Source organism: Oncorhynchus gorbuscha, linkage group LG03, assembly GCF_021184085.1.
Source record: "Oncorhynchus gorbuscha isolate QuinsamMale2020 ecotype Even-year linkage group LG03, OgorEven_v1.0, whole genome shotgun sequence".
In the NCBI taxonomy this organism is placed as follows: Eukaryota; Metazoa; Chordata; class Actinopteri; order Salmoniformes; family Salmonidae; genus Oncorhynchus; species Oncorhynchus gorbuscha.
This window is the reverse complement of record NC_060175.1, coordinates 19,103,098-19,123,457: the sequence shown is the minus strand read 5'-3', so window position 1 is coordinate 19,123,457 and position 20,360 is coordinate 19,103,098. Positions and strand designations below refer to the sequence as shown.

General features: G+C 49.1%; 1 protein-coding gene across 5 annotated transcripts in view; it reads right to left on the bottom strand.

Annotated features, from left to right (window-relative positions):
• The window catches only part of LOC124027397 (plexin-A1-like), a 404,375-nt gene extending 385,100 nt beyond the window's left edge, over positions 1-19,275 (bottom strand). For 3 of the 5 annotated variants that reach the window (XM_046339840.1, XM_046339858.1, XM_046339852.1), the window contains exon 1: positions 19,152-19,264. The gene's annotated coding sequence lies outside the window, so the exon portion shown is untranslated. Of the gene's footprint in view, positions 1-19,151 lie in introns of all 5 variants that reach the window. The other 2 variants (XM_046339848.1, XM_046339847.1) reach the window with 1 other exon arrangement.
• Between the last annotated feature and the right edge of the window lie 1,085 nt (positions 19,276-20,360).

Sequence of the window (20,360 nt, the reverse complement as noted above, 5' to 3'; positions counted from 1 at the left end):
AGGCCATAAAGAAACTATGCAGTTTTTTGTTTTTTACGTGTTATTTCTTACATTAGTACCCCAGGTCATCTTAGGTTTCATTACATACAGTCGAGAAGAACTACTGAATATAAGATCAGCGTCAACTCACCATCAGTACGACCAAGAATATGTTTTCCGCGACGCGGAATCCTGTGTTCTGCCTTACAAACAGGACAACGGAATGGATCGCATGCAGCGACCCAAGGAAACGACTCCGAAAAAGAGGGAAACGCGGCGGTGTTCTGGTCAGACTCCGGAAAAGGGCACATCGCGCACCACTTCCCAGTATTCTTCTTGCCAATGTCCAGTCTCTCGACAACAAGGTTGATGAAATCCGAGCAAGGGTGGCATTCCAGAGGGACATCAGAGACTGCAACGTTCTCTGCTTTACGGAGACATGGCTTACTGGGAAAACGCTATCCAGGGCAGTGCAGCCAACGGGTTTCTCCACGCATCGCGCCGACAGAAACAAACATCTCTCTGGTAAGAAGAGTGGAGGGGGCGTATGCCTCATGACTAACGGGACATGGTGTGATGAAGAAAACATACAGGAACTCAAATCCTTCTGTTCACCTGATTTAGAATTCCTCACAATCAAATGTAGACCGCATTATCTTCCAAGAGAATTCTCTTCGATTATAATCACAGCCGTATATATCCCCCCCAAGCAGACACATCGATGGCTCTGAACGAACTTTATTTAACTCTTTGCAAACTGGAAAACATTTATCCGGAGGCTGCATTCATTGTAGCTGGGGATTTTAACAAAGCCAATCTGAAAACAAGACTCCCTAAATTTTATCAGCATATCGATTGCGCAACCAGGGGTGGTAAAACCTTGGATCATTGTTACTCTAACTTCCGCGACGCATATAAGGCCCTGCCCCGCCCCCCTTTCAGAAAAGCTGACCACGACTCCATTTTGCTGATCCCTGCCTACAGACAGAAATTAAAACAAGAGGCTCCCATGCTGAGGTCTGTCCAACGCTGGTCAGAACAAGCTGACTCTACACTCCAAGACTGCTTCCATCACGTGGACTGGGACATGTTTCGTATTGCGTCAGATGGGAATATTGACGAATACGCTGATTCAGTGTGCGAGTTCATTAGAACATGCGTCGAAGATGTCGTTCCCATAGCAACGATAAAAACATTCCCTAACCAGAAACCGTGGATTGATGGCAGCATTCGCGTGAAACTGAAAGCGCGAACCACTGCTTTTAATCAGGGCAAGGTGTCTGGCAACATGACTGAATACAAACAGTGCAGCTATTCCCTCCGTAAGGCTATCAAACAAGCTAAGCGTCAGTACAGAGACAAAGTGGAATCTCAATTCAATGGCTCAGACACAAGAGGCATGTGGCAGGGTCTACAGTCAATCACGGACTACAAGATGAAATCCAGCCCAGTCACGGACCAGGATGTCTTGCTCCCAGGCAGACTAAATAACTTTTTTGCCCGCTTTGAGGACAATACAGTGCCACTGACACGGCCTGCAACGGAAACATGCAGTCTCTCCTTCACTGCAGCCGAGGTGAGTAAGACATTTAAACGTGTTAACCCTCGCAAGGCTGCAGGCCCAGACGGCATCCCCAGCCGCGCCCTCCGAGCATGCGCAGACCAGCTGGCCGGTGTGTTTACGGACATATTCAATCAATCCCTATACCAGTCTGCTGTTCCCACATGCTTCAAGAGGGCCACCATTGTTCCTGTTCCCAAGAAAGCTAAGGTAACTGAGCTAAACGACTACCGCCCCGTAGCACTCACTTCCGTCATCATGAAGTGCTTTGAGAGACTAGTCAAGGACCATATCACCTCCACCCTACCTGACACCCTAGACCCACTCCAATTTGCTTACCGCCCAAATAGGTCCACAGACGATGCAATCTCAACCACACTGCACACTGCCCTAACCCACCTGGACAAGAGGAATACCTATGTGAGAATGCTGTTCATCGACTACAGCTCGGCATTCAACACCATAGTACCCTCCAAGCTCGTCATCAAGCTCGAGACCCTGGGTCTCGACCCGCCCTGTGCAACTGGGTACTGGACTTCCTGACGGGCCGCCCCCAGGTGGTGAGGGTAGGCAACAACATCTCCTCCCCGCTGATCCTCAACACGGGGCCCCACAAGGGTGCGTTCTGAGCCCTCTCCTGTACTCCCTGTTCACCCACGACTGCGTGGCCACGCACGCCTCCAACTCAATCATCAAGTTTGCGGACGACACAACAGTGGTAGGCTTGATTACCAACAACGACGAGACGGCCTACAGGGAGGAGGTGAGGGCCCTTGGAGTGTGGTGTCAGGAAAATAACCTCACACTCAACGTCAACAAAACTAAGGAGATGATTGTGGACTTCAGGAAACAGCAGAGGGAGCACCCCCTATCCACATCGATGGAACAGTAGTGGAGAGGGTAGCTAGTTTTAAGTTCCTCGGCATACACATCACAGACAAACTGAATTGGTCCACTCACACTGACAGCGTCGTGAAGAAGGCGCAGCAGCGCCTATTCAACCTCAGGAGGCTGAAAAAATTCGGCTTGTCACCAAAAGCACTCACAAACTTCTACAGATGCACAATCGAGAGCATCCTGGCGGGCTGTATCACCGCCTGGTACGGCAACTGCTCCGCCCTCAACCGTAAGGCTCTCCAGAGGGTAGTGAGGACTGCACAACGCATCACCGGGGGCAAACTACCTGCCCTCCAGGACACCTACACCACCCGTTGTTACAGGAAGGCCATAAAGATCATCAAGGACATCAACCACCCGAACCACTGCCTGTTCACCCCGCTATCATCCAGAAGGCGAGGTCAGTACAGGTGCATCAAAGCTGGGACCGAGAGACTGAAAAACAGCTTCTATCTCAAGGCCATCAGACTGTTAAATAGCCACCACTAACATTGAGTGGCTGCAGCCAACACACTGACACTGACCCAACTCCAGCCATTTTAATAATGGGAATTGATGGAAATGATGTAAATATATCACTAGCCACTTTAAACAATGCTAACTTATATAATATTACTTACCCTACATTATTCATCTCATATGCATATGTATATACTGTACTCTACAACATCGACTGCATCCTTATGTAACACATGTATCACTAGCCACTTTAACTATGCCACTTTGTTTACTTTGTCTACACACTCATCTCATATGTATATACTGTACTCGATACCATCTACTGTATGCTGCTCTGTACCATCACTCATTCATATATCCTTATGTACATGTTCCTTATCCCCTTACACTGTGTATAAGACAGTAGTTTTGGAATTGTTAGTTAGATTACTTGTTGGTTATCACTGCATTGTCGGAACTAGAAGCACAAGCATTTCGCTACACTCGCATTAACATCTGCTAACCATGTGTATGTGACAAATAAAATTTGATTTGATTTGAAGATCATCAAGTATAACAACCACCCGAGCCACTGCCTGTTCACCCCGCTATCATGCAGAAGGCGAGGTCAGTACAGGTGCATCAAAGCTGGGACCGAGAGACTGAAAAACAGCTTCTATCTCAAGGCCATCAGACTGTTAAACAGCCACCACTAACATTGAGTGGCTGCTGCCAACACACTGACTCAACGCCAGCCACTTTAATAATGGGAATTGATGGGAAATGATGCATCACTAGCCACTTTAAACAATGCTACCTAATATAATGTTTACATACCCTACATTATTCATCTCATATGTATATGTATATACTGTACTCTATATCATCTACTGCATCTTTATGTAATACATGTATCACTAGCCACTTTAACTATGCCACTTTGTTTACATACTCATCTCATATGTATATACTGCACTCAATACCATCTACTGTATCTTGCCTATGCCGCTCTGTACCATCACTCATTCATATATCTTATGTACATATTCTTTATCCCCTTACACTTGTGTCTATAAGGTAGTAGTTTTGGAATTGTTAGCTAGATTACTTGTTGGTTATTACTGCATTGTCAGAACTAGAAGCACAAGCATTTCGCTACACTCGCATTAACATCTGCTAACCATGTGTATGTGACAAATACAATTTGATTTGATTTGATGTTACCTCCCTCAAAAGAGCCTTCCCGTCTCTCCTTTACGTCGCCACACCTCACCTGATTTATAGGGGCATGGGTGGCCATGCTTTCCCTGGGCAAGTGGCTCTAAAAGGCCCAGCACTGCGTTCTATTTGTCTTATTTACAGGCTAGTGAATTATTTAAATTCCCCTCTGTAAATAAAACAAACTAAGAGAGGGCTAGGCCCAAGGCAGGTACTGCAGAGGAGACGAGGCAATTTTGAAGCGAGCCTGCTGCACCATTAACATTAATTGCAACAATAAATGCCTGCGTGCTTATGTAAACTATTCTCCATTTAATCTTCCCCACAGAGGAGACCTGAGAAATAGGAAGGCAGACACAAACTAAGGCCTTTTTAGTTCTGTATGTTGCACAGAAATTGTGGTGCTTCAACAAAAGCCACACACACACAGACTCCACTGAGCACTACAAGCAACCACTAGGCTCCCCCAACCTTTTTGAAAATATCATCAACAGCAGCAGCATCATCAACAGCAGCATCATCAACAGCAGCAGCAGAAGCAACAGCATCAGCAGAAGCAACAGCATCAACAGAATTCTACCAACAATATTCTATTTCATGAAGACCTACGTTCACTGTTTTTGGCAATTAATGGTTTTCCAGGGATTCAATATTTGCTCTGGTGGAGGACTTCCATCTCCTGAATTAAAAACTTGATTAAAGCAAAGACCAGTGCTTTGGGAAACCCTGGGTTCTGTTTATTAAGCACCAAATTTAAGGAAACAGACTGAAACAAGGTATTAACTGGTCCAAAAAGAAACATGCGTTTCCGCTCTCCATGTCAAAACGATTGCCCTCCTGAAAAAGACCCTGGCTTCGGGGTGTGTGGGATTGCAGGTTGGCAATTACTCTTCCTCCAGATGTCTGAATGGTAACTTTAACCGGTGACTTCCTGATCGATACACTTCCTGGACAGCTCCATTGACCGACTGTTCCCTCAGCAGAGGAAGAAGGGAAGCTTTTTTGTCGTTTGATGGGCCAAGTGGTGCCTGTGTAACTGATCTGAAATGCCCAGGTAGGGGCGAGGAGAGGAACGGAAGCTATACTGTTACACTGGCAATTCTATAGTGCCTATAAGAACATCCAATAGTCAAAGGTATATATAATACAAATGGTAGAGAGAGAAATAGTCCTATAATTCCTATAATAACTTCAACCTAAAACGTCTTACCTGGGAATATTGAAGACTCATGTTAAAAGGAGCCACCAGCTTTCATATGTTCTGAGCAAAGAACTTAAACGTTCGCTTTCTTACATGGCACATATTGCACTTTTAATTTCTTCTCCAACACTTTGTATTTGCATTATTTAAACCAAATTGAACATGTTTCATTATTTATTTGAGACTAAATAGATTTTATTGATGTATTATATTAAGTTAAAATAAGTGTTCATTCAGTATTGTTGTAATTGTCATTATTACAAATATATATATATAAATTGTCAGTTTAATCATTATCGGCTTTTTTGGATCCTCCAATAATCTGTATCGGCGTTGAAAAATCATATTCGGTCGACCTCTAATTATCAACCATCCTGGGGTCTGTTCAAAAGGATAGTGAGAGAACGAGTGAGAGAAAGAGCGTGACACAGCCAGCGCAGCCCGAGACTGACAGGCAACAGAAGCAAAACAAACAAAAGGAGAAGAGAGAAGTGGAGGAACAGAGAAGCGACAGGAACAGAGAGAGGAAAGAGAGGGAAGGGAAGAGAGAAGCGGAGGAACAGAGAGAGGAAAGAGAAGTGGAGGAACAGAGAAGCGGAGGAACAGAGAGAGGAAAGAGTGAGGGAAGGGAAGAGAGAAGCGGAGAAACAGAGAGAGGAAAGAGTGAGGGAAGGGAAGAGAGAAGCGGAGGAACAGAGAGAGGAAAGAGTGAGGGAAGGGAAGAGAGAAGCGGAGGAACAGAGAGAGGAAAGAGTGAGGGAAGGGAAGAGAGAAGCGGAGGAACAGAGAGAGGAAAGAGTGAGGGAAGGGAAGAGAGAAGCGGAACAGAGAGAGGAAAGAGAGAAGCGGAGGAACTGCGAGAAGAAAGAGTGAGGGAAGGGAAGAGGAGGAACAGAGATTAGAAAGGTTGAGGGAAGGGCTAAAGATTTAACTACAACCCACCTCCAGGCCTCGACTTGGCCCACAACCCCAAAAACATAACAGCTCCACCGGTACGTATAGGCAAGCAGATATTCCATTACGCTCGATTGAGGAAGCCTCAATCATCTTTAAAGGAGGGCCGAACTTCTGTCACTCAACTTACAGTCACTCATCCTTCTAGATAACTTGAAATGTCTAACCAGGTCTTCAGCCAGATGATGTGAAACTGAGGCAAAGTTCGTCAGGATTGAGATAAACCCAACATGAGGAAAACTATTATGGTACCCTTAACTCTGTTACATACCATGTTTTCCAATCAACTCACAAATCTCAGTTTTGGATGAGACTGACTTCATGACCAGAATTATCCTTCTGACACTTTGTAGTACACATTTGGACACTATAGTAAGTGACAGATTTGACCTAATGAGCCGAAAACCACAACTAAGGGAAGTTCAAACAGAGAGAGGGGAAGTGGAGATTCCAAAATGTGGAAATCGTGCCAGAACTAAGAACATGATGAAAGTAGGGGCACTCCGCAGAGGGAAAAACACACAGCACTGACAGTAGGAAAAGAGGGAGGGCCTGAAGGAAGATCGAGGGAAAGCAAAAGAGTGGGAGAATAACAGCAAGAGAGTAAGAAACAGAAGGAGTGAACGAGAGGGAGAGATTTTTTTTTAATTTATCAGGATGAGGTTGTCACACTGGTTTAAAATGTCTGGCAGTCAAGGTGCCCTGAAAAGAGAAAAAGAAAAGAAAAGAAATATGCACATGCACGTGCGCACACACACACCGGAGACCAAAATGCACACACAGGAGACCAACGCACACGCACACGCACACACACACACACACACACGACCAACGCGAGCGTGCACACAAGACCAACACGCGTGTGCACACACACGAGACCAACACACACACACACACACACACACACACACACACACACACACACACACACACACACACACACACACACACACACACACACACACACACACAGGAGACCAACACCCGCACACACACAACCAACGCGCACCCGACCAACGCTCGCATGCACACACAGGAACATCATGCGCAAGCGCACACAAACGGCCATCATGCATGACCATCACTCGCCCACGCGCACCCACAAAAACGACCAACACGCGCACACACACACACACATACACCATGCTAGACCAACACGCACACACAAACAACACGCGCGCACGATCATCCTGCACACGCACTACCAACGTGCGCATGCACATGACCATCACACGTGCACGCACACACACACGACCAACATGTGCAACCAACACACACACGACCAAAACGTGCATGCACATGACCATCAAACACACACGACCAACGCGCACATGACACGCGCATGCACACACACGACCATCACGAGCGCGTGCACGCACACATGACCAACATGTTCGCGCGTGCTCACACAACCAAGACGAGACCAACATGCACACACGACCATCACGCGCACACACACACACACGACCGGCACGTGCGCGGGCGTACACACACACGACCGGCAAGCGCGGGCGTACATGTACACACACACACACACACACACACATGACCAGCGCGTGTGTGCGTACACACACGACCAGCGGATGTGCGTACACACACACACACACGTACACGACCAGCGCGGGCGTACGCGCACACACGACCAGCGCGGGCATAGAGCAGACGACCAGCGCGGGCATAGAGCACACGACCAGCGCGGGCATAGAGCACACGACCAGCGCGGGCATAGAGCACACGACCAGCGCGGGCGTACACACACGACCAACACACGCGAGCGGGCGTACACACACGACCAGCGCGGACACACACACACACACACACACACGACCAGCGCGGACACACACACACACACACACACACACACACACACACGACCAGCGCGGACGCACACACACGACCAGCGCGGGCGCACACACACGACCAGCGCGGGCACACACACACACACACACGACCAGCGCGGGCACACACACACACACACACACACACACGACCAGCGCGGGCGTACACACACCCACCCGACCAAAACCCGCCCACCCCCACGACCAAAACCCACCCACCCCCACGACCAAAACCCACCCACCCCCACGACCAAAACACACCCACCCCCACGACCAAAACACACCCACCCCCCCACCAAAACACACCCACGACCAAAACACACCCACGACCAAAACACACCCACGACCAAAACACACCCACGACCAAAACACACCCACCCCACACGACCAAAACACACCCACACACAACACACCCAAAACACACCCACACACACACGACCAAAACACACCCACACACACACGACCAAAACACACCCACACGACCAAAACACACCCACACGACCAAAACACACCCACACACACCCACGACCAAAACACACCCACACGACCAAAACACACCCACACGACCAAAACACACCCACACACACCCACGACCAAAACACACCCACGACCAAAACACACCCACCCACGACCAAAACACACCCACACACACCCACGACCAAAACACACCCACGACCAAAACACACCCACCCACGACCAAAACACACACCCACACACACACCCACACCCACGACCAAAACACACCCACACACACACACACACACACACACACACACACACACGCCCAAAACACGCACACACACACACGCCCAAAACACACACACACACACACACGCCCAAAACACACACACAAAACACACCCACACGCACACGACCAAAACACACCCACACACACACACGACCAAAACACACACACGACCAAAACACACACACGACCAAAACACACACACACACGACCAAAACACACACACACACACGACCAAAACACACACACACACACACACGCCCCCACGACCAAAACACGCCCCCACGACCAAAACACGCCCCACGACCAAAACACGCCCCCACGACCAAAACACGCCCCCACGACCAAAACACGCCCCCACGACCAAAACACGCCCCCACGACCAAAACACGCCCCCACGACCAAAACACGCACCCACGACCAAAACACGCACCCACGACCAAAACACGCACCCACGACCAAAACACGCCCCCACGACCAAAACACGCGCCCACGACCAAAACACGCCCACGACCAAAACACACCCCCAAACGATCAAAACACACCCACACACACCCACACACACGACCAACACACCCACGACCAAAACACACCCAAAACACACCCACACACACGACCAAAACACACCCACACACACCCACGACCAAAACACACCCACACACACCCACGACCAAAACACACCCACACACACCCACGACCAAAACACACCCACACACACCCACGACCAAAACACACCCACACACCCCCAAACGACCAAAACACACCCAAACGACCAAAACACACACACCCACACACACGACCAAAACACACCCACACACGACCAAAACACACCCACACACACCCACGACCAAAACACACCCAAACGACCAAAACACACCCAAACGACCAAAACACACACACCCACACACACGACCAAAACACACCCACACACGACCAAAACACACCCACACACGACCAAAACACACCCACACACGACCAAAACACACCCACCCACACCCACGACCAAAACACACACACCCACACACACGACCAAAACACACACACCCACACACACGACCAAAACACACCCACCCACACACACGACAAAAACACACCCACCCACACACACGACCAAAACACACCCACCCACACACACGACCAAAACACACCCACCCACACACACGACCAAAACACACCCACCCACACACACGACCAAAACACACCCACCCACACACACGACCAAAACACGCCCACCCACACACACGACCAAAACACACCCACCCACACACACGACCAAAACACACCCACCCACACACACGACCAAAACACACCCACCCACACACACGACCAAAACACACCCACACACACACACGACCAAAACACACCCACATGACCAAAACACACCCACGACCAAAACACACCCACACACCCACACACATGACCAAAACACACACCCACACACACGACCAAAACACACACCCACACACACGACCAAAACACACCCACACACACGACCAAAACACACCCACACACACACACGACCAAAACACACCCACATGACCAAAACACACCCACGACCAAAACACACCCACACACCCACACACATGACCAAAACACACACCCACACACACGACCAAAACACACACCCACACACACGACCAAAACACACACCCACACACACGACCAAAACACACACCCACACACACGACCAAAACACACACACCCACACACACGACCAAAACACACACACCCACACACACGACCAAAACACACACCCACACACACGACCAAAACACACACACACCCACACACACGACCAAAACACACACACACCCACACACACGACCAAAACACACACACCCACACACACGACCAAAACACACACCCACACACACGACCAAAACACACACCCACACACACGACCAAAACACACACACGACCAAAACACACACACGACCAAAACACACACACGACCAAAACACACACCCACACACACGACCAAAATACACACACACACACACGACCAAAACACACACACACACACGACCAAAACACACACACACACAGACGACCAAAACACACACACACACACACGACCAAAACACACACACACACACAGACGACCAACACACCCACACACACCCCCACATGACCAAAACACACCCCCACACGACCAAAACACACCCCCACACGACCAAAACACACCCCCACACGACCAAAACACACACCCACACACACGACCAAAACACACACACGACCAAAACACACACCCACACACACGACCAAAACACACACCCACACACACGACCAAAATACACACACACACACACACGACCAAAACACACACACACACGACCAAAACACACACACACACACGACCAAAACACACACCCCCACACGACCAACACACACACACCCCCACACGACCAAAACACACCCCCACACGACCAAAACACACCCCCACACACGACCAAAACACACCCCCACACACGACCAAAACACACCCCCACACACGACCAAAACACACCCCCACACGACCAAAACACACCCCCACACGACCAAAACACACCCCCACACGACCAAAACACACCCCCACACGACCAAAACACACCCCCACACGACCAAAACACACCCCCACACGACCAAAACACACCCCCACACGACCAAAACACACACACACACACGACCAAAACACACACACACACACACGACCAAAACACACACACACACACGACCAAAACACACACACACACCAAAACACACACACATGACCAAAACACACACACACACACCAAAACACACACACACCCACGACCAAAACACACCCACACACACCCACGACCAAAACACACCCACACGACCAAAACACACCCACACACACCCACGACCAAAACACACCCACCCACGACCAAAACACACACCCACGACCAAAACACACCCACCCACGACCAAAACACACCCACACACACACCCACACCCACGACCAAAACACACCCACACACACACACAAAACACACCCACACACACGACCAAAACACACACACACACGACCAAAACACACACACACACACACACACACACGACCAAAACACACACGACCAAAACACACACACACACACGCCCCCACGACCAAAACACGCCCCCACGACCAAAACACGCCCCCACGAGCAAAACACACCCCCACGAGCAAAACACACCCACGACCAAAACACACCCACACACACCCACGACCAAAACACACACCCAAACGACCAAAACACAAACCCAAACGACCAAATCACACACCCAAACGACCAAAACACACACCCAAACGACCAAAACACACACCCAAACGACCAAAACACACACCCAAACGACCAAAACACACACCCAAACGACCAAAACACACACCCAAACGACCAAAACACACCCACACACACACACGACCAAAACACACCCACACACACACACGACCAAAACACACCCACACACACGACCAAAACACACCCACACACACCCACGACCAAAACACACCCACACACACCCACGACCAAAACACACCCAAACGACCAAAACACACCCAAACGACCAAAACACACCCAAACGACCAAAACACGACCAAAACACACCCACACACACACGACCAAAACACACCCACGACCAAAACACACCCACACACGACCAAAACACACCCACACACACCCACGACCAAAACACACCCACACACACCCACGACCAAAACACACCCAAACGACCAAAACACACCCAAACGACCAAAACACACCCAAACGACCAAAACACGACCAAAACACACCCACCCACACACACGACCAAAACACACCCACACACACGACCAAAACACACCCACACACACCCACGACCAAAACACACCCACACACACCCACGACCAAAACACACCCACGACCAAAACACACCCACACACACCCACGACCAAAACACACCCACGACCAAAACACACCCACACACACCCACGACCAAAACACACACCCAAACAACCAAAACACACCCAAACGACCAAAACACACCCAAACGACCAAAACACACCCAAACGACCAAAACACGACCAAAACACACACACCCACACACACGACCAAAACACACCCACACACACGACCAAAACACACCCACACACGACCAAAACACACCCACACACGACCAAAACACACCCACACACGACCAAAACACACCCACACACCCCCAAACGACCAAAACACACCCAAACGACCAAAACACACACCCAAACGACCAAAACACACACACACGACCAAAACACACACACCCACACACACACACGACCAACACACCCACACACACACGACCAAAACACACCCACACACGACCAAAACACACCCACACACACCCACGACCAAAACACACCCAAACGACCAAAACACACCCCCACACGACCAAAACACACCCCCACACGACCAAAACACACCCCCACACACACACACACCAAAACACACACACACGACCAAAACACACACACATACCCACACACACGACCAAAACACACACACACACCCACGACCAAAACACACCCACACGACCAAAACACACCCACACGACCAAAACACACCCACACGACCAAAACACACCCACACACACCCACGACCAAAACACACCCACACGACCAAAACACACCCACACACACCCACGACCAAAACACACCCACCCACAACCAAAACACACCCACCCACGACCAAAACACACACACCCACGACCAAAACACACACCCACACACACCCACGACCAAAACACACCCACCCACACACCCACGACCAAAACACACCCACCCACACACACGACCAAAACACACCCACACACACACACACACACACACGACCAAAACACATCCCACACACACACGACCAAAACACACATGCCCCCACACACGCCCCCACGACCAAAACACGCCCCCACGACCAAAACACGCCCCCACGACCAAAAAACGCCCCCACGACCAAAACACGCCCCCACGACCAAAACACGCCCACGACCAAAACACGCCCACGACCAAAACACACCCACGACCAAAACACACCCACGACCACGACCAAAACACACCCACGACCAAAACACACCCACACACACCCACGACCAAAACACACCCACGACCAAAACACACCCACGACCAAAACACACCCACGACCAAAACACACCCACACACACCCACGACCAAAACACACACCCAAACGACCAAAACACACCGAAACGACCAAAACACACCCAAACGACCAAAACACACCCAAACGACCAAAACACGACCAAAACACACACACGACCAAAACACACCCACACACACACGACCAAAACATACCCACACACGACCAAAACACACCCACACACGACCAAAACACACCCAAACGACCAAAACACACCCACACACACGACCAAAACACACCCACACACACGACCAAAACACACACACCCACACACACACACACGACCAAAACACACACACCCACACCCACACGACCAAAACACACCCACCCACACCCACGACCAAAACACACCCACACACACCCACACACGACCAAAACACACGACCAAAACACACCCACACACGACCAAAACACACCCACACACGACCAAAACACACGCACACACGACCAAAACACACACACGACCAAAACACACACACACACGACCAAAACACACACACGACCAAAACACACACACCCACACCCCCACACGACCAAAACACACCCCCACACGACCAAAACACACCCCCACACGACCAAAACACACCCCCACACGACCAAAACACACCCCCACACGACCAAAACACACCCCCACACGACCAAAACACACCCCCACACGACCAAAACACACCCCCACACGACCAAAACACACCCCCACACGACCAAAACACACCCACCCACGACCAAAACACACACACCCACACACCCACGACCAAAACACACACACCCACACACACACGACCAAAACACACACACCCACACACCCACGACCAAAACACACCCACACACCCACGACCAAAACACACCCACACCCACGACCAAAACACACCCACACCCACGACCAAAACACACCCACACCCACGACCAAAACACACCCACACCCACGACCAAAACACACCCACACCCAAAACACACCCACACCCAAAACACACCCACACACACGACCAAAACACACCCACACACGACCAAAACACACCCAAACGACCAAAACACACACACCCACACACACGACCAAAACACACACACCCACACACCCACGACCAAAACACACACACCCACACACACACACGACCAAAACACACACACCCACACACACGACCAAAACACACCCACACACGACCAAAACACACCCACACACGACCAAACGACCAAAACACACCCAAACGACCAAAACACACCCAAACGACCAAAACACACACACACGACCAAAACACACCCACCCACACACACGACCAAAACACACCCACCCACACACACGACCAAAACACACCCACCCACACACACGACCAAAACACACCCACACACACGACCAAAACACACCCACACACACACACACACACCCACGACCAAAACACACCCACACGCACACGACCAAAACACACCCACACGCACACGACCAAAACACACCCACACGCACACGACCAAAACACACCCACACGCACACGACCAAAACACACCCACACGCACACGACCAAAACACACCCACACGCACGACGACCAAAACACACCCACGACCAAAACACACCCACACGCACGACCAAAACACACCCACACGCACGACCAAAACACACCCACACACACACGACCAAAACACACCCACACACACACACGACCAAAACACACCCACACACACACACGACCAAAACACACACACCCATGACCAAAACACACCCACACACACGACCAAAACACACCCACCCCCCACACACGACCAAAACCCACCCCCCACACACGACCAAAACCCACCCCCCCACACACGACCAAAACCCACCCCCCCACACACGACCAAAACCCACCCCCCCACACACACGACCAACACACACCCACGACCAACACGACCAACACACACCCACGACCAACACACACCCACCCGACCAACACACACCCACCCGACCAACACACACCCACCCGACCAACACACACCCACCCGACCAAAACACACCCACCCGACCAAAACACACACACACACCCACCCACCCACACACGACCAAAACACACCCACCCCCACACACGACCAAAACCCACCCCCCCACACACGACCAAAACCCACCCCCCACACACACGACCAAACCCACCCCCCACACACACGACCAACACACACCCACCCACACACGACCAACACACACCCACGACCAACACCCACCCACGACCAACACACACCCACCCGACCAACACACACCCACCCGACCAAAACACACCCACCCGACCAAAACACACCCACCCGACCAAAACACACACACACACACACACACACACACACACACCCACCCCCCACACACGACCAAAACACACCCACCCACACACGACCTACACACACCCACGACCAACACACACACACACACACCCACCCACACCCCCCCGCACGACCAAAACAAACCCCCCCGCACGACCAAAACACACCCCCGCGCACGACCAAAACACACCCCCGCGCACGACCAAAACACACCCCCGCGCACGACCAAAACACACCCCCGCGCACGACCAAAACACACCCCCGCGCACGACCAAAACACACCCCGCGCACGACCAAAACACACCCCGCGCACGACCAAAACACACCCCCGCGCACGACCAAAACACACCCCGCGCACGACCAAAACACACCCCCGCGCACGACCAAAACACACCCCCGCGCACGACCAAAACACACCCCGCGCACGACCAAAACACACCCCCACGCACGACCAAAACACACCCCCACGCACGACCAAAACACACCCCCACGCACGACCAAAACACACCCCCACGCACGACCAAAACACACCCCCACGCACGACCAACACTACACACATACACTGGAGGAAAGTACTGGCTACTGAGTCCCTGCCCATTCGCACTACAGAATCACGTTAGAAAGTAGGTCAACTGCAGCAGGTATGTGCTCATGATAATGGTTCTCCTGATTCCAGTTGATGCAACACAAGATCAGTAAAATGCCATCCAATAAAAAAAATTGACCAACACTGGTCTTATTGAGGCAGATTTGTATCATAACATGTCCAGGGTGGTGGATTGCTAATCATTTTCTGAACGTTATTTGCGATGCCACACTAGGGACATGTATGATGAGATGAAATGTGAGGATCCACACATAATTAATTGATGACAGGCAGTGGTAGACTTGGACCGGAATAAGTGTCGGTACTCAGTTGGGGTTTCTGTACCTTTTATATTTAGATGCAGGAGCTCCACAACACTTTTGAGCTATAAGAGGAACAAGAGCTCAAGCAGTAGAACATTTGAGATGCCGGTAGTCAGCTCCGGTGAGCTCCTGCCCAAGTCAAGCACTGATGGGGTCAGGCCATGGAGTCATAACTACACTATTCCTTCGAAGATGTCCATGTGGGGCAGATACAGCTACTATGTAAATGAGAAGAAAAATATAACCTTAGCAGATATTGCATTTATGAAGCAAAACATCAGGTTCAATGTATCAAATTCCCCTCAGAAGAATGTCCAACAACTTGGTAAGACGTGCAGTTGAGTCGGGCTCAAGATGAAGAACCAACCAGTCTGTCATTCAGTGATTTACAAGCCAAAGCCATGCCAACCCTATGACTGATTAGTGTCGGCGACATTAAACTAGAACCGCCTACTAAACAAGCATTTGTTTCAGGTTTGATATCTTTCATAATTGACATGCGAATAGGTGTCATAGCCTTTAACCACCAAGCCAATGTTGGTTGCCTTGAATTGTAAAACTGGGGGCAAGGACAAGACAAATTCATCACAACAGATTTAAATGCCTTTGCTTTTATATAAATTTACATTTGGTCAGGGGGAAAATATATATGTATTTGAATTGGTGAATGATGTATTTTTGACGTGTAATTTGCTCACAAGAATACTGAAAAAGTATTGAACAAATGCAATAGAGAAGCCTATAGCAGCGCATATTCAAGAGGACTTTCGGGTGCATGGGGTAGACCAACACACCCACAGACAACTCTCATCCTTCTATTACTCCTCAATATGCAATTATTGCTGTTGAAACAAAGCCTTCAAATTGGCTCTCACTAGTCAGCAGATTATGGCTCTTTTCACACACCATTTTTCATTATTTTAAAGTTAATAGGGTACTCGATTGTTTTTGCTCCTAAGCCGCACACTGGTTCACATGAGAAATGATACACCCCCTTACGTCCAATTAGGCTGCATTTAGACAATTCCGATATGTTTTCAAATAATTGGTCTTTTAAACAAATCACAGATTCTTTCACATAATATATTGTTCAGAGCTGATCTGATCGGTCAAAAATATCAGAATTGGGCTGCCTGTCTAAACGCAGCCTAAGTAGCGTAGAACGCCTAAGAAGTAACACCATACATGAGAGCATGCTGCGAATTTCAATGTAAAGACAAACACGAGCCACACATGCCTCCCCACTCACCGCCCAAGAAAGACTTTTCCAGGCAACAGTATCTGTCTGTCAGTGAATAGCTATAATTATGTAGTCTATGGAGACATTCCTTCTCAAAAACGCAATGCAACAGCATTCCCTTTACTATGAGGTAACTAACACACAAGTCTTCTTTCCCGTTTTAAAACTATAGGTCCTTGCCCATGTTTGTTCAAATATAAAAACAAAACGGATATAAGGATGTTAGGAAAGGACGTGTGATGAAACATCGGTTAATTCAGCAATGACGTAGAGTGCCCAATTAGGCTCGAACTCTTCTGCTCAGCTTATTGAAGTATCCTATGCGCTTGTACTGTAGCACAGTAACTCGATGCATCCACACACCTAACACACAACCCTTGCCAACGACACAATATCCGCAGTTTTCCCACTTCGGTGTTGATCAACCCTTCAACTGGTTGAATTGGGCTACATAAAAACATATACACATATATATATAACTGTTGTATGCGCATCCAAGATAGCATACAAAACAACTACTTGTGAAGTGCAATAGGCTACACAGGTAAATAGACGGGTTACCAAAGCGCAACCAGTTGTTCGCCTAGTACAAGGGCTGTTTAGAAATCACAAGCTTCAAACTTGCAGTCAGACGCAAATTTTAAACAGACAAGACAAACTGTCAACATGGGAGCGAAAACACACACATTTGTCAACCCCCCAAAAACGTTTCTCATTCAAACAACGCACAAATTGATCTGGATAGGCCTACTTACAAATTCAAGTGATCCTTGGGTTAGATATCCATGCCATGATTAAATTCCAAAACTTAAGGACATTTTCACTCGTGACGGACTACTAGTGCGCTCACACGCCGGCTCCCTTCCTGTGAATGGAGAGGAATGCAGCTCGAGGCTTCCAGTGAGAAGCCAGCCTCGATGTGAGCAAGTAGCGCGTGGATATGCGCTGTCTTGTCCCAATACCTTGTATGGTCCACAGAGGGCGTCAGCGAGTCGGCTTGTGGCCACAGCATGTAATTGGCAAAACAATCTCACATTCTTGGTCTTTGATCTCGTTTCATAAAATGAGAGAGACATTTTCTCTGGGTGGAGCTGTGGAATGAATAAGGTTAGGCAATATGAATACCAAATTACCAGTCTACATTTTTCATTCATTTCATTTTTCACAGAGCATCTTAGATTACTGCACCTGTACATAGCCCACCTATAATTTAGCCCAAACAACTACCTCTTTCCTAACTGTATTTAATTTATTTATTTATTTTGCTCCTTTGCACCCCATTATTTGTATTTCTACTTTGCACATTCTTCCATTGCAAAACTACCATTCCAGTGTTTTACTTGCTATATTGTATTTACTTTGCCACCATGGCCTTTTTTTGCCCTTACCTCCCTTCTCACCTAATTTGCTCACATTGTATATAGACTTGTTTATACTGTATTATTGACTGTATGTTTGTTTTACTCCATGTGTAACTCTGTGTCGTTGTATCTGTCGAACTGCTTTGCTTTATCTTGGCCAGGTCGCAATTGTAAATGAGAACTTGTTCTCAACTTGCCTACCTGGTTAAATAGGTGAAATAAAAAAATAAAAATAAAAATTGTCAATAAGGTTGTTCAAATAGGGTTCATTACAGACCTGTCTATTGAAAATGTTCTTTAAGACAGTAGAAGTGACTTTAAAACCTGAAATGTTAATATTCATAAATAGTCTCACAGAATCTCAACATCTTACAAAGTGTGTATTGGGCACAGTTCCATGGGTCCCTCGGCAAGGAAGCTTTTGGGATAGCTGAGTTATTCCAACAACCACCTGGCTCTGCGTGTGTGCGCATGCGTGTAAGTGCATGTGTGTGTGCGTGTGTTTGGCTGTCATGATTTGGAGAGGTAGTAAACAGAGGATAAACAGAGGATAAACAGAGGATAAACAGAGGTAGTAAACAAAGGATAAACAGAGGATAAACA